Raw genomic sequence first — 11,959 nt, 5'->3', positions numbered from 1 at the left:
AAGACGTCAACAAATTTGACAAAATCCGATGAGAATTACAAATATAACATCAAACTAAATACATAAATTTGGGATAGATAAGTACCGTAACACGTCCCCTTCCACTCCTTCAATTGTTCGTTTGTAGTTTATTATTGTTTGTATTTACGTCAATTTCTTGTTTGTATTGACCTCTTTTAAGTTGGTTTAATATGATGAATATGCTGAGAATTGTTCATAGATATTTAAGTCCTTGCGAATTGGGTATCTTGTAAATATGAAGAACTGGAGAAGTTTTAGGATCATGCATTGATATGAAATTACAGATTCGTTAATCTTCGTGTTTGCATGGCAAAAAATAAACTTTTTTTGTAAATTTGTACAAAACAGCATTGGAATAATGCACAATAACTCAATAAAGTTATATTTGTTTTTAAAAAAAAAACCCAAAACTGTTATTAAGTTTTCACTGGTTTTGATGAGGCAAAGAAAACGTTATAGACATTTAAGGATAACAGAGTAATTACAAACATCACACCATATACACAAAAGCCTTTGTTAAAATATCCATATGTAACATGAACGAATAGCACTAAATGCTCAAGAATTTCCATCTTTGTATTGAACTTTCTCCAAAACAACAATTTCTCGGGAATAAGGTCGATAATCCATAAATCAGATATGTTATGAAATGAACCAATGAATTGGTTGCAAAGTAAACAGACATTGGTGGCCATGGAAAAAGATGGAATCCAGCATCTGCCAGTAACATCATGGTACTATGATGATAAACATGAAGAAAACTGATCTGTTTTCGTCTATGGCGTAGAATCATAACCACTGTGTCAAATAACTCCAACATTTTTGTAATCCAATACACCTTGAAATATGGTAACAGACATTGCTCTGGTCCAAGTTTAAATGTTGATTCAATAACAGAAAAACAATTTAAAAACCCAAAGAACGTATACGCGGATACAAGGCTGCAACCAAAATTATGAAGTGTCATCAACTGAAAAAGAAAAACATACAAAATCAAGACCACAAGTCCGAAGAAAGTTAAGTGGTTAATGTATTCAAATCTCCATTTGCAGTCATTTTTTGTATTGTTTAAAATATGAGACCATTATCTCAAAATAATAAAGCAATCTTTTCTCCACAGGAAAAGTATATCAGGTATACCAGGATAAGATAGATGACACCTGCACTTTTTTCAAAACGGCACCAATTAAATGTTTGTGATTGAAATCGAGTCCTGTAATCTATAGAAACTATATTATCTAGAGCCTATCGTGAAGGTGGGAAGTCGGATAATAAATTTTTATGTGTTGCTTGTGTATGAATAAGAATCAACATCAAATACCAATGTCAAAAAAGTAATTAATTCTGAAATTACAATCTAAGACCCAGGAAGCCTAATATAATCTAAGGAATAGCAAACAGACCGAGTCAGGGTATGTCGACAGAGTATGTTTATCTTGCTATGTATGCATTGATAGAAATAATTTAAATCGGTGAACAAATTACAAAAGTGAACTGTCAATTTACAAATCTTCTTGTCTCTAAAGATCTAAATCTAAAAATGGATGTCTTTCGTGAGATGAAACTTGGGTACAACGTTTCGGTCAAACTCGTTGTGATGGTGACAGTACAATTTGTGTACTGATGATTTTATTCATGTTTTCAAATGACCAAACTAAAGCATTTTCAACGTTAGGAGTCCTATAAGTTTTCAAATGACCAAACTAAAGCATTTTAAACGTTAGGAGTCCTATAAGTTTTCAAATGACCAGACTAAAGCATTTTCAACGTTAGGAGTCCTATAAGTTTTCAAATGACCAAACTAAAGCATTTTCAACGTTAGGAGTCCTATACGTTTTCAAATGAATGTTTTTTCATGAATACAGTGTTATAATGTTTATTGTGTGTTCAGCTGTTTTATATCACAATATCTTACAATATCATAATAACTTTCATGTTGCTTTCACATGATAATGTTGCAATTTTAACATGCTATAATATAATTTTGCTTATTGCAATAAACGTCTTTATTTTATCTTATCATTCCATTACGGTCAAAATGCGGATTAGTTTGGGTTTTTTTTTTCTCTCAGAAAAGTCTCTAAGATAAACTTAATCTAAAATATAGCAAATATAATAGCTCCTTTATCCAGAACAACAAGTTAAAAGTAAAAACAATAACACATAGACTGGGATAGCAAGAATCAACAAAATATATTTTACAGTTCACCAACAACAACTGTTACAGCGACAGTCGACTCCTTCAAAGCCTTTAAACTACATGCAAATATATAAGGAATAAATAAACAATATTTTCGATTTCAGCTGATACCACATAATGAAACTGTTATCTTTTTGATACCCCATGAGTTGTAAATGACCATATAATAAATAAGTAGTTATAGATGATGAACATGCGTAGGCAGTAACCTTGCATAAACGAAATGCATTTAGAGGTTGAAATACGGTTTCTACAATAGACCAAACTACATGTAGAGTACATAGCTCAATACCATCCAATTAGTTAAGAAAAGTTATAAATGAACATTATAGATCTTATTTATCAGCTTATCATGCTAAAACCACTTTCCTTAAATGAGAAACAAATATTTTCTAAATTTATAACAATGAAATACCTTACGCGGGAACATTCCAGTTGTTTTCCTCTATCTAGGAAATTTAACGTTATAACAAAAAGATATGGTATGATTGCCAATACGAAAACTCTCAACAAGAGACCAAATGTCAGAAATTAAGAGCTATAGGTCACCTTACGGCCTTCAACAATGAACAAAGCCCTTATCGCATAGTCAGCTATAATCATGTTCGTTAAGATTCTTGCTGAGCAATGTATAATGACACGCCATCAGATCACTATTGTGACTAAGACAAATAGAAAGAAGACATTCGGTATCATGTAGCACATAATGTTTGTAAATGTACACCAAATAAGGAGATCGCTATATCATTTTAAGGTTAACCAGCTTCACTGAATAGATACTGTTTTTATCTTCGTTTACTCACTAGTTTAATATCAAAGGCGGTTGTCCATTTTTCCCATACCGGATATAACAATACAATAGCGAAGTGGAAACAAAATAATGGAAAAGAGCGAAGCGAAACAATCACTTCCAAAAAGTTCTGGATACTTTCTGCTGTCAATGTCATTTCTGAAATAAAATGATGACATATATATAAATACAGATATTACTACTGGTACTATTTACTGACTGCACCATTGTGAAAGAGGAAAGAATGCATAATGCTCATGTTTATGTTCTTTTCAAATTAGACATTTGTTAACATTGATAGGACACTGTAATCATTTGAAAAAAATGTTTAACATAATTGTTTTATTTATGAATAAATCATTCCTCAATCCTCCATTCTTATCAAAATGCACATTTGGTGCAGTCAGTAAAATTAGTACCAGTAACACCTTTTTATTGCATTTCATTTTCAAAATATAGTCATTAAAGATAACATAACGCTTAATTAATGCAATATATTTTAGATTCACTAGCTCTTTCATCCGGAGATAGGTTCCAGCGCAGTATTTTGGGGTAGCCGATTAGTTGATTTTCCAACCGACACGATTTAAATTTGCAGACTTAGAAAGGGTTTTCACGCTTATTGTAGAATACTCTCAATCCTTATTTTTTTGAAGTAATATTAAAGGTATTTGATGAAAAAAAAAACTTTACATGCATAACTTAGATCAGGTAATTTCAACCATGAACAACATTAATCTATTTTGTTTAATAACGAGAAAACATTTCCCATGATCCAATTTTCTTTTCAATGCCGCCGTTTGTCGTCAGTCTCCGAGGATATCCTTAGCCAAGTAACTAGTACTTTGATTCTGGTATGGAAATGTGGATATTTTTTTCTTAAAATTTTCTGGTGCAAAATTCTTGAAATCCTTCGAAAGTATTTCCTATTTATATAAGCTCTGATTATTTGTCCGGATTGGTCTTATTTTAATTTCTTCGTGTTTTGGTCAGATTATAAACAGTAGTTTTTATATAGTTTGGCCAACAGCTTCACTGAAGTGACATTTATTGTAAACAAAACTGGAGTTTGGTATCTTTGGTAAGTCTTATTTGAGAAACAGTTTCAAACTAACGATTCTGGTATTGTAGGGAAGAGACTTTTCAAAAGCAGTGTCTTAAAGATTCATTTGAAATAAGATATTTATTTTTATAAATAAAGGCAGTAGTATACCGTTGTTCAAGAGTCATAAATCGAAAACAAATCCGGCTTACTAAATAAAACCGAGGGAAACACATTAACTAAAAGAGGGGGAAAAGAGAACACCGAAATGTAACAAAACAAACACCAACTGCCATATTTCTGACTTGTTACAGGACATTTAAAAAAAATGTAGATCCTACTTGTTTTACGTTATACATTGTGTACGTTATACTATCATGCATAAACATATTTACTATATGCAATCATCTTTATATTATTAACATAAGTTCCTCACCTAAAATCAATTTTCATCTAGTTTAGGTTATCCTGTGCATCATTTGACTTTTCTGCATTTGTTATAAATAATATAGCGAAAATATTTGTATAAATATACTTTCTAGAGATATGATTTCTGGATAACATTAAAATCAAGAAGGTACATGTAGTTAAAAATATATTTGTCGGAAATAGCTTCACAGGAAATAAATTGTAATTCTACAAGTTTGATAATCAGCTCATCAATGCTATATTAAAAAAAAGTTGTTATCATACAATAAGTAAATTACAATAACAACAGACAAGGGATTGAAAATCAAAGTATCTGTTTTACCATCAGATGAAAACTTTTTTACCGTGTTATTTTGGACAGTTTCTTTCGCTTTTTTTTGTAATGAAATGTTTTATTTGATACAGAATGGACTTTCTCAAATTTCATAATTATCATTTTGTCGATACAACACAAAGTCAAGGTAAAAAAAAATAAAGGTATTGCTTGAGTTTCAAGGGACCGAGACCATATGTGTCGTGATGATTCTTATGTTAAAAATACCATTGAATATCAGAGTGAACGAGATGATTTAGTAAACCCAAAGTAATTAAAACTAATACAATAGACCAACAATATTAACTAATAAACCAATACGAATTAATTAAATACCAAACTGTGTAAAACAATCGAATGTTCAGTGTTACGCAGTATCGTTTTACAAAAAGATAGACAGATATTTGAAAAAATGTTTTTCGTGTGGGAAAGCTAACCAAATATTTATCGAAAAATCAGTAATATAGAACAAACTCATTAGTAAGCGGGTTTTTTTGTTAAGGAGTTTCGGTACTCGGTTTAAAAAAGACAAGCTTTTCAGAACACTAGTATATAATGATAGGGAATTAACAAAGGAATCAAAAACAGGCCAACAATATATATATATATATATATATATATATATATATATGCCAATGTGCTTGTTTTCGAGATATTAGACATTGATATTTTGACGGGAAATGTTCTTGATTTTTCATAGTTTCTCATTGACCAGTTCTCAAAATCTAATAATATAAGTTATATGGTTCGCTACTGACCCCGTACGGATCCATAGAGGGTTAGTAAAATCCATAGGGGGTGAGGCCGGAGGCCGAGTCCCCTATGAATTTTATTCATCCTCTATGGATCCGTAGGGGGTCAGTAGTTAACCGTATAACGAATTTATCGGACGCTGGACTTTTTCTGCGGCGTTTTGTTGAAAAATAAACAATGAAACACAACAACATTAATAGATGACGTCGCCATTAACGCGTCATGAACCCCATATGAAACTTACTAACCCCATACGGTCTCATAGGGGGTCACCACGTGACGGCATTTAACCAATCACAACGTGATAATTCATCTGTGGTCCGATAAAAGATAAGAAAGATCTAATAAGATTTTTACAAATGGCTTATAACTATACATGTAAAAAAAATATAAAAAGAAAAATGGTAGCAATGGATTATAATTCTTAAGGCATTCAAATGGATAAAACCAGAGGATTCCGAAAATCTAACAAAAATCCCAAAACATGACAAGCGAACATCCTTAACATGAAATATTACTTGTATGTTGATGTTTTGGTAAATTGACTGTATTTTTTTTTTTTTTTTTTTTATTTATTCGAAAAGTTTATCTTCCTTAATGCATGGGTTGCCATAGCTGAATCTGCATTACTTCACTCTCTCATGGAATTCAAGTTTATATTTGATTTAGCATTATAACTATTCTGAATATAACACCACTGATGAGTGTCATGTAGACAAAACTCATTTCTTGCGTACATAATTATGAGTCTGGTATTTATAATTAGTTATTTATTTACATAATTTTCATTTAAACTGTTTAGAATGAGCAAATCCATTAACAGTAACTGTCATCTTTGTAAAACAGAAGATGAAACAGCCACACATATTTTTCACAGTTGTAATATTATCAAGGGAGTTTACAACGATATTCAAGATGCTTTCACAGTGTATAAGGTGCCAAAGATTGCTATATCCAAGTGTGTAAGACACATATTTAACTAGGAATGTAGAACCTAAATCAAAAAATAATGTCATTATGAAAACAGTACTAAAAACAGTAAAATAGGTTAATCATGAAATTATTATTCAACGTCATGAAAATTGATATCATATACAAAATGTTAAATGCACAATTATGATTAGATCCACTAAACGGTTCATTATTAGCTACTAAAAGCTGTTCGTCATTAAGATAAATTCTTCTTATAAAACATTTGAAATTTGTGGTTCACCTAGAATATGCTTGATATGCGTGTCGATATTTGTAGCATCCCAACTGTGTGGAGGAGATATGGGAGACCTACTGACTAAACTAACAGTTTAACTCTATGTAGGGATATCAAAAATGACGGAAAATATCGTGAAACAAATTGGCAAACTAAGCATTATAACTAAAGTAGTTGGAACGACTAAAATCTGTATTAGAGAGCTGAAAGATACCACGTGGACATTCAAACTCATAAGTCGAAAATTTACTTACAAAACTAAAAAAGAAAAAAAAACCGAAAAAACAAACAACAGAACAATGACCAACAGAAAAGCATTAGTTCATAATTCACAATATAGTAAAATTAAAGACGAAAAAAAAACGCAAACTCCATCGAAAGACTTTGGTGATATCAGTTGCTCCCGAAGATCAAGCAGGTACTGCTCTACATGTGGAACCTATTAATTTATTTATAAAATTATATTTAATTTAAAGTATTTACAAAAATATGTACCTTTTATCTTTCAATAGATATAACAAGATGTGGTATGAGTGCCAGTGAGACAACGATACATCCAAGTCACAATTTACTAAAGTTAACCATTATAGGCCAAAGTACGGTCTCCAAAACGGAACAAACTTGGCTCACACAGAACATAAATCTATAAAGCACCCCATAGGGAATGGCCATTATTTATCAGCTGAGGGGGTCGGTTCAAATTTTTAATATAAAATTTTATGTTGGGAACCCCCCCCCCCCCATTATTTTATAAAACCACACTATGACCCCCCCCTAAGAACATAATTTCAAAAGTTTGACCCCCCCCCCAAAAGAAAAGAAAAAGATCCCCAGTTGTGTTAAGGTAATGATTACCAGCTACATAGTAACAGGCTTTGAGAAACTCTGAGTATAACAAACAGCTTTTCTTCTTGTTTCTTGTTTCTCAAAAAGGAATATTTAACACGTGCATGTAGAAAAATAGAAAAAAATATACAGAAAATTGTGTGTTCCAATTTATTAATTTATTTTGCTGCAACCTATAATTCTACAAATTTTATCAGTATACCGGTAGATAAACTTTCAATACTGACTGTTATTTTAATCCCAATCACAGGCCCTTGTATGTTATTTTTTTTAACCTTTGTGCCTTAAAATATCTAGTTATGAATGGGGCGGGGGTCAGGATTCCAATGTACAAATGTTTTAGGAAGTGCAAATAAAATAACACTGATAATATGGTTCTTGTCCTTTCTTGATAAATATGTACACGATTTATTTGAGATAAAGAAATATACAAACAAGCCAGGATCCTCTGGCCTTTCTTTGTTTTGTACAGATGTATTTTTTAAGAGTCAAGTGTGTTATCAATTTTCTCTGAACAAGTACACATTTTTGTTTAGGGGCCCAAGCTGAATATATTTGTTCTTTTTCCAAATCATATAGTGTTTTGTTTAGTGTGTGTGAATGCCATGGTGCCCATCAAGTATTGTTTTTAGTAAGGTCTGAAATTTGGATAGGAAAGAATATCGGAGAATGGGTAAAATTTACAGAAAAATGGACCAAAAAAAAAAAGAACAGGACACTGGTGTTCAAATATAAAGAAAAGGAGAAAAGAGCAAAAAATAATGAAGAATAGAGAAATATTACCTTAAAAATTAAAGAATACAGAAGGGAAATACCTTATATCGAGATCATCTTTTATTCTTATTCAATATCTTTGTAATAATTTCATAAAATAAGTATACCTATTTTTGTAACCACGTGACAGACATATAACTAACATGCATCCTTGCTTTCATCAAAATAATTAAATATACACACCCATTTCATCTCAAGAATCACATCAAAATGATTTAAACACTATCATGACTATAGAAATGTCCAGAAACCTTGAAGTTTATAACTCACTATTTCCTGTGGTCAAAACTAGGGAGAAATGTTTCATACAGTTGTTAATCTATTGATTGTAAATTTACACAACTGTGATAAGGAGTGATCAGATGCACTGCCCTTGAGAAATTAGGCATATCCTGCTGGTGCTTTACATTTTACACTATCAAAGATTTAATAAACAGACATTATTTCACAGATCGCACACTCATTTCAATTTTGTCAACAATTTATATACTAGTCAGACATAAAAACCTTTATTGTGTGACCCCCCCTAGTTAAAATATTTTTTGATGGTAACCCCCCCAGTGGTATGACATTTTTGGAAATGACCCCTCCCCCCCTAAAATGCACCGACCCCCTCAGCTGATAAATAATGACTGTTCCCATAATTGACAAGTGCAAAACCATTCAACCAGGACAATCAACAGTCTAATCTATATTAAAAAAAAACGAGAACACATCAACAAACGATAACCACTGAACATCAGGTCCCTGTTTTCTTTATTTGTGTACAAAGCACCATCGAAGTAATGAAACGAATAAAGAATATTTGTAAAATTTTAAAAAATCTTTAACAATCTGCAATCACTTTTGAAGATTTTGTTGACTCAAAGAAAGATAATAGATATTTAGCGATAAAATAGTAATCCCGTAAAGTACACTATAAATACAAAGTTCGTTGTTTAAATATGCAAATGATGCAATTACGTTTAACACTAAAAACTCTGCAATCTCCATCTTTGTATTAGTCTTTCTCCATGGTAACAATGTATTAGGAAAGAAGGTAGATAACCCGTAAAACAGATATGTTATAAAATGAACTAAGGCATTTATTGCAACGTAAACAGATATTGTTGGCCATCGAAAAAAGTGGTAACCAGCATCTGTTATCAACAACATGGTGGTATGATGATAAACATGAAGAAAATTAATCTGTTGTCGTCTATGACGAAGAATCATAATCACTGTGTCAAATAACTCCAACATTTTTGTAATCAAGTACACTCTAAAATATGGTAGATGACATTGGTCTGGATCAAGCTTAAATGTTGATTCCATGAATAAAAAACAATATAAAACTCCAATAAATGTATACAGGGATGCAAGGCTGCAAACAAAATTATGAAGTGTCATCAACTGAAAAAGAAAAACATGAACATCATTTATAAAAAAACAGATTAACATGAGAAATTGTGTCTTTGTTCGACGAAGTGAAATTAGGCTTGCTATTTTCGTCGACGGGAACGGCAGCGTAAAAAATGTATATTTTGATTTATTAAATAAATGCGAAAGTATTATGCGTCTGTTCAAAACTCGTAAATCGATGGGGAAAAAACAAAATCGGGGTTACAAACTAAAACTGAGGGAAACGCATTAAACATAAGAGGAGAACAGCGACACCACATTAAAATGTAACACTCACAGAAACGAACTAAGCATTAGACAAAATCCGATGAGAATAACAAATATAACATCAAGACCAAATACATGAATTTGGGATAAAAAAGTACCGTAACACGTCTTATAGTAATGTGAATTTACACTCAAATATAAGAGAAAACAAACGACCTAACGTTAAAATGTAACACACACAGAAACGAACTATAATATAACAATGGCCATATTCTTGACTTGGTACAGGACATTTTTTAAAAGAAAAAAATGGTGGCTTGAGCCTGGTTTTCTGGCATGCCAAACCTCCCGCTTTAATGGCAATGTTACATATAACATTAAAATGACAACATAGCATTACAGGACTGCAATACAAATAAATAGAACATGTAAGACAAAGAAACACACGAATAATAGCTAACAAAAGGGACCAGGTTTAAAATGTAATACACCAGAAGTGCGCATTGTCCACACAAGACTTACTAGTGACGCCCAGATACAAAAGTTCGAAAGTCAGTTAAGTCATTAAATCAGTTTATGAGTACCAGTACTTGTCAGTTAATGATGTTTGGTTAGCCTTATCAGAGTTCATTTCCACTTCGTTAATTCGGGTCCGCTCACTCAGTCGTGGTTTATTGACTGTGTTGCTAAGATCAAGTGTTTTAGTTTGCTAAATAAAGGCAACAGTGTATACCGCTGTTCAAAACTCGTAAATCTATGGACAAAAAACAAAATCGGGGTAACAAACCAAAACTGAGGGAAACGTATTAAATATAAGAGGAGTACGACACAACATTTAAATTTTACACACAGAAACGGACTAAGCATAAGACAAAATCCGATGAGAATAACAAATATAATATCAAAACCAAATACATGAATTTGGAATAGAAAAGTACCGTGACACGTCTTATAGTAATGTGAATTCACACTAAAATATAAGAGAAAACAAACGACACAACGGAAACTTAACGTAAAACCGTTACACACACAGAAACGAACTATGATTTAACAATGGCCATTTTCCTGGCTTGGTACAGGACATTTTTAAAAGAAAAAAATGGTGGGTTGAACCTGGTTGTATGGCATGCCAAACCTCGCACTTTAATGGCAATGTTAAATATAACATTAAGATGACAACATGATATTACAGGACTACAATACAAATAAATAGGAGAACATATTAGGCAAAGAAACACATGAATGATAGATAACAAAAGGCATCAGGTTTAAAATTCAATACGCCAAAAACCCGCCTCGTCCACACAAGACTTACCAGTGACGCCCAGATATAAAAGTTCGAAAGTAAAAAAAAGTACAAAATTGTACAGCACTAAGGATCAAAAGTTGAAAAAGGTTGTGCCAAATACGGCTAGGGTTTTCTGCTTGTGATAAGAACATCCTTATTATTTAAAACAATTTAGAATGAAATTCAAAACAGTGTGGCTGTGGCCATTGATTGACACATTAAATTCATCCATTGACTGGGACAATTTACGTGAACGTTTGTCTGTAACGACCACTGTTCACGACGTACCTGCGATAGACATTTAAACTGTGGGGTCACCAAAGGTTTCTTAACGCCTTTAATTATAAAATAATTCGAAAAATTAATCAGGAATAACCTTTACGTTTTTGATATCAAAACATCGTGTTATTTCTGATTAATTTTTCGAATTACTTTATTAAGGTGTTGAGAACCTTTGGTGACCCCATAGTCTAAGTGTCTTTAAAAAGTACATATTGAGCAGTGGTCGTTACATACAAACGTTCACCTAAATTGTCCCAGTCAATGGATGAATTTAATGTGTCAATCAATGGCCACAGCCACACTGTTTTGAATTTCATTCTATGCTATTGCACACAGTAAATTTTATCAAATGAATATAAAAGATATACATGATAAAACTGAAGTCTTAACTAACAACCCGAATACA

General features: G+C 31.9%; 1 long non-coding RNA gene across 1 annotated transcript; it reads right to left on the bottom strand.

Moving 5' to 3' along the window:
- Nucleotides 1–705: 705 nt before the first annotated feature.
- Nucleotides 706–4,624, bottom strand: LOC143046235 (uncharacterized). The gene is made up of 3 exons (XR_012969104.1): nt 4,490–4,624; nt 3,025–3,170; nt 706–991 (listed from the first exon to the last, which is right to left on the bottom strand). It is a non-coding gene; the product is annotated as an uncharacterized LOC143046235 (long non-coding RNA).
- Between the last annotated feature and the right edge of the window lie 7,335 nt (nt 4,625–11,959).

The sequence above is a fragment of the Mytilus galloprovincialis genome, chromosome 9 (assembly GCF_965363235.1).
Source record: "Mytilus galloprovincialis chromosome 9, xbMytGall1.hap1.1, whole genome shotgun sequence".
NCBI lineage: Eukaryota > Metazoa > Mollusca > Bivalvia > Mytilida > Mytilidae > Mytilus > Mytilus galloprovincialis.
Note: the sequence above shows the minus strand (reverse complement) of the source record. Positions and strands in the feature narration are given on the sequence as shown.